Raw genomic sequence first — 6000 nt, forward strand, 5'->3', positions numbered from 1 at the left:
TTTACTTGCATCGGATGACAAAGATGCTGATCCAGGCAGTGCGTTCTTTTCCCCGCTTGTAGGACAGATGTTGTGTCACTGACATTACCGGCTTGTGACTGCCATGACAGATGGCAGGAGACGGTTATAGCCACGGATGAAGTCAAGCATAGTCATAGTTTTTCTGGCCATCACAACACATGTGATGATGATACGGACCATGATAACATTATGAAGATCAGCAGGATGATACTCATGATCCCGACGACACTTTCCTGCAGACCACCGTGTGGTGCTGAGCAGACAGACAGCAAGACCTCTTGCTGCTCGGTAGCATTATTTGTTGCACATCATATATACACTTGGGGCTGCTACACAAATCTTTGATATTTGGTGCAGAAGCCTTCTGCACGTCACGTCCCACTGACAAGCTGCTTTGCGAATCTGCGCTGGGCGGTGGGCGCTTGATTCCATCTGAGGTTTGGAGTGAGATTGCTGTCAGGTCAAAATCTGGTTGTTGTGGGACAGCAATTGAACAAATTTTGGACCTCAGCTATTTGGACGTTGATCTGTGGGCAATCCCCTGGAAACCTGGTACATGCAATCTCCCGGGGCCCTGTGTAGGCAGGCCTTATTACCTTGCTTGTCAAGGTATCTCGAACTACTGTATTTAATTTGAAATTCACTCCTGAACTCACCGGAGCTTGCCAAAGCTGCGTGATGCTGACACATCAGCGACATGAGTCAGCAGTCGATGACGCTCTCCATGCTAGGCTCTACCCATGCATCAACCACCTTCTAGCTTCACTGCATCATAACCAGCATCGTCCCACATAGTCTTCTGCACTTTTTGTGCTATGACAACTTAACAGAGTCGCAGCAGCCAATGCCCACCATGGTGGCTAGATCTGCATGTCAGTTATATCTGTCTCATGGGCAGCGAGATTACATCATTACATGTGGAGCAGGTGCACAAGTCTTGGTGTCATGAGATAACAAAAGTTGAGTGTCATCTCGTGCACAGATGAGAAGCTTAGGAATAATATGCTGAGCATCGCGTGCCACAAGTGCTGAAAGCACAACGACTGCGTTGCTGCTGAATATTCTCAGCTGTCAAGGGCTGTATCATCCTACGCTGTCATTCTCCTTTTTCTCTGGCAGGTAGATCTATCTCCAACTGTTAGAACCTTCCAGTCATGGCTCAACATGTGTACACCCTGGGTGCAGAGCCAACGGAGGATGTGATGTCTCACAGGTAACAATGGCAGTGATTAGTGAGCGCATTAGTTTACACATTCTACTCCTTGTTGTGCTGGGCTTGTGTTAGGTGATAGAATAGCTGTATGCACCTCCTTCCATGATGTCCACCATCCACCCCTGCCACCAAGTCGGGCGCCCCAAACTATGCCATAATTTCACCCTCGCTCACTTTGATCGTGGCCTTGCCCATGTCATGCGTAAGCATCGGATGTACACTGCACTCAGATTTTCCAAGCACCTGTGGCATCTCCGGCCGCACGAGCATGACCATGGGCACCTGCAGCTTTGGTTTCACCTGTGCAGGGCACGTCTAGCCACTCACGATGCACCAGCACCCCCCAGCCTACAACACTTCACTGTTGTATGGATACAGCAGGAGCAGCAGAGCAGTTGGTGTGTGTGTCCAGCGCTGCTTCAAGTTCCTGCATAGGATGCATGGCAGAGTCCTTGCATTTATCCCTTGGGACCCCTGCCGCAGCAGATGGACCTAGCATAGCATATACCGGCATGTGCCATACATGCTACATACCTAAATATATTTATTTCATCAATCTGTGCCCAAGACTGAGTCTGAAAAGGTTAGGAGGACATCCATTATTATCTAAAATATTAATGAGCTACTATAATGCCACAGTGTGCTGCAAAACTTATACTGGTAGTCACGGATGTTACAAAGTCATAGTGGGAGAGCTACTTTCATGAGCACAGAATAATCACAATTAATCATGCAGTGCCACCTTTGCTTGCTTCTGATATAAACCATCTTCAGATAGCACCCCAAGGTTGACTGGAATTTGTTGCACAGGCAATGTTTTGGGCTTTGAGTCTTGTGAAGGCTGCCAAACAAATCTTGGTCTTTCAAACTCACCCAGACCAGCAAGGTGGCTGCCACCAAAGGGGGCGCTTCACGAGTCTAATCAGTTGATGATAGTCGATCGACTTTGATAGTAAGGGTGATGGATCTCGGCAATGATGTGGGGAGGGGGGGCCTAAGGAGAGGTTGAGGTGCAAGGGAGTGTTCAAGGATCCATGATATGCGTTTGTGCTACAGGCCCATGGGGAAGTGCTTCCAACTGCAACGGCTGCCAATGACCTGCCATGCTTGAGAAGACCAGATGTCCACGACTGAGTTCTTCACGACATAGCTGGTATGGCATCGGCGATTGTCTGTGAGAGAGTGACAGGGCTGGATTGCCGGGCAAGCAGGCTGCGTATCTGGATAGGCATTCCGTACTGTCGACTGCCTTGGAACACCATTGACTCGGTGCAGAACTCGTGGAACTTACAGCGAACCTTGGAGACCATTCCTCGCTGTTACTTGAAGTTGCTGCTGCCCACTACTGGCAACCATGACCTAGTATCATTAGTGAAACAAGGATGAAATTGTTTCAAGGATAATTTCATCCCGTGATCTTGGACTTTAGCTGTCACCTCAAAAGCACAACATGATTGGCAACCTTAAGATGATCCAGTTCGGGAATCACAAGAGGCCTAACAGTCTTCGAAAACTGTGCTACAGGGACAGTGTCATCTGTGCACAGTCGATTCACAGGAGAAATGTGCGCACAAAGTGAGTCCTCAGAGCGGCAGATGACCAGCCTTCAGCTGGTGACACCGTCTGCTGGGTCACGCCTCCTGGAAGAAACTGTGTAGGTGATGCCAGTGTATATCCCTGCCCACTTGTCAAGGGTATAAATGTTAGCAATCTGACACTGCGTAATCCTCTAGTGCTCTGCACCGTTTGGCGAAACATGCACTGCAACACAACGGTATGTGTCGAGGGCATGCCAGGCCAACACACAGTGAGCGGCCTGATGAGGCATGGATGAGCACCGTCAAATTGAGAAAGGTTTTACTTACCAACTGGCAGGTACTACATATATCGGAACAGATTCAGTCTTCGATTGCGCAGAGATTTACTACCTTTAATTAGGTCGAATATTTGCTCCTCCGATGTACGCGTACTGTAGAGGAATGTATGGTAGCAACCGAGGGCGAAACGTGACACTTTGCAACGGGCAACTGGCCATGTGTGACTTGTGACCTAAGGCCTAACAAGAAACCGCCGCCGTGAGGCGGCGGCGCCGCAGGTGCAACTTGCACAGAAACTAGCAACCAACTGGCTGTGATGCATGACGTTAAGCAAGATAAGAAACGCGGGTAGTGGTGTGTGACGCGTGACGTTGCTACCATACATTCCGCTACAGTATCCTACAACATCCGGTGCTGGAGGACTGCAACGAGGGTGCCAGGGGCCTGAAAAAAAACACAATGGTCCCGAGCGTACTGGACACTGAATGCCTTTCCACAGCTGTCTACAGAGCTTTGTAGACCAGATTCCGGAATAAATCGGACATGGCAGCTTGGCAGATCTTACTTACCGTAGTTTTGGTCTGAACAGCTGCATTTACAGACTCGAAATCTGGAAGGGGGGTCCGACCCCCCTTGCAGACTAGATTCTACGTTTACAGACATGGTTTCAAACTCCGTCTGCACCGTTGCACCTGTTCCCCCGCTTACGCCGCCCTCCATCTCGCTAGATGTTTACAGTGACCTTGTAAAATGGGGCCTATGATGTCGTCTATCACATTTGGGTGAAATTGGGATCAACGTAGGTATGTGGTGAGCCCCTCGACACCCAACGCATGTATACAGCACGATTGGCTGGTGACCAAGAGTGATGCCGCCACAACAACAGTCTCTTGGAGCACTTCATCAGCGGCGGACTTGTCCTCGCCTTCCAACTGCTGTCAGAGGAATGTTATGTTAGGGTCTATAAGCGATAGTCAGAGCAAACGCATCCACTCGAGCGTGTCGACCCCAGTCGCACTTTCAGACTCCACTTACAAAACAAAATATTACATTTCTTCGCTCTCGGTTGCTGTGGTTTTATAGACTGGTACTATGAGATTCTAAACTGCATTTTGCACTCCGCACTACACTCTAGAATCTGAAAAAACCCTGTGGAAAGGCATCCACTCTGGACCATAAGGAGCGCTGGACCAGGACTCCCCCATCCCAAGTGGTCCGGATCACTAATAGGCTCGTCCCATGCCGGTTTCTTGTGAAACCCGTCGCATCCCTTGCCCAAATGGGATGCAATAAGACGCACGTGGTCCCCCACGGAGCGCAGCGACTGGACCTGGCTGGCGAGTCTACGTGTAGGGTTGGGCCACAGCGAGGAATAATCAATTGCATGAGACTGACAGACGGTACAGAGCTTGGACGACGCGAGCCGAGACACGGAAGCTTCCAATATGTCAGGTTGCTCGGCCCTTGAACCAACACAGTAGGGGTGTTCAAAGTTCGCTTTGAACGCGTTTTGAACTCGCTTTGATGGCAATTCGGAGGATGAAACGGAAGCTCGAAGCGGCGCGGTTCCGGGTCCTGAAGCGACGATTCGAATCGAGGTCGTCCGTCGAGCGGCTGCCGCTTTTCGCTCACTTTCCAGACCAGCTCGCTTCATCCCGACCTTGACTCCCTCCTCCTCCCCCTCCTCCTGTGCTGTTTGCATCAATTTTGTAATAGCCCCATGCACATGGAGTAGTGACAGTGGGATTATTTTATATTAAAATTTTGCTACTTGTTTTCTGCATGTTACGATGAAAAGCATGTCCCCATGCAAACATTTCTTGGAGGCATCTTCGCTCCCTGAGAGCATGCAGCATCCTGGCTACAGGTATAATAGAGTGTATATAGATCATCAGGAATGAGGCGGATGTGTCCCTCACGCCGCCAGCAACTCGATTTTACTCCCTCGTGGTCGGGGTACCGCTGTTCAAAGTCTACGCGCGCTTCAGTCGCGTTTCACTTCGTTCGAAACGACTCTCGAACTCTCTCGAAGCGGCCGTGAATCGGTTTCGCGCGCGAACTTTTAGCACTCCTATTAGTATTACGACACGCGACCTGAGGCCTGAGGACAGGGACGACCCGAAACTCTTACTCGGGATCAAATGTAGCAGCACTCTCAGAGGGACGCTTCGAACTCGAACGTCTCATCTACGACGGGACAGTCTCAGAGGGTACAGCGTGGTCACTGCCTCCGGTCTGAAGCATACTATGATGGCACCCTGGTTTATAAAAATTGAGCAAATCTGCTTCTTGTAGCTTACCACAACCCCTCTTCGTGAGCGGTTTTGCATAAATCGATGTGCGCACACCTTGACTATGTATTCGCATTTTTGTTGTATTTTATTGAGGTCTTGCAAGAGCTGCGGATCGATTCCGGTGCGCAAAATGGGACCTGCTCCCTCGTTTATTAATTTCGTCACACTAGTGTCACACCAGATGCCGTCGAGTCGTGCTGCTGCCGAGAAGCCGAGCCGTCTTTCCAAGGTCGACCTTAAGTCACGTAGGCACACGCGAGAACATGTATACGGGGGACCTGGGGCCTGCCAGGTCCTCCCCGGTTTCCCATGCGCATTACTGACAGCCTCCAGTGGCACTGCTGAGCGTAGGATCGTTGCGACTTGCTGTCGAGAGCCCCTCGTTGCCTGCCGTGTCTGAGATCAGGCGGAGTGACAATTTCATCACACCTTGCCCGTTCATTGTAACGCTCCACAACTGTTCCTTCTCTGTGCATGTACCTAGCACTTTTAAAACAAAATATATTAGCCTACCAGGCTCAGTGCAAGTGCACAAGTTCATAAATGTAGTCGCAAGAATATTTGGTGAGCGAGATCTGGTTGGATCTAGCCATCAGTAGCATGTTTCAGCCAGTTTTAGACTGCTTCTGAGCATCTACAAAAATACCATACCGTC

The sequence above is a fragment of the Phanerochaete carnosa genome (assembly GCF_000300595.1).
Source record: "Phanerochaete carnosa HHB-10118-sp unplaced genomic scaffold PHACAscaffold_7, whole genome shotgun sequence".
NCBI classification, from domain to species: domain Eukaryota; kingdom Fungi; phylum Basidiomycota; class Agaricomycetes; order Polyporales; family Phanerochaetaceae; genus Phanerochaete; species Phanerochaete carnosa.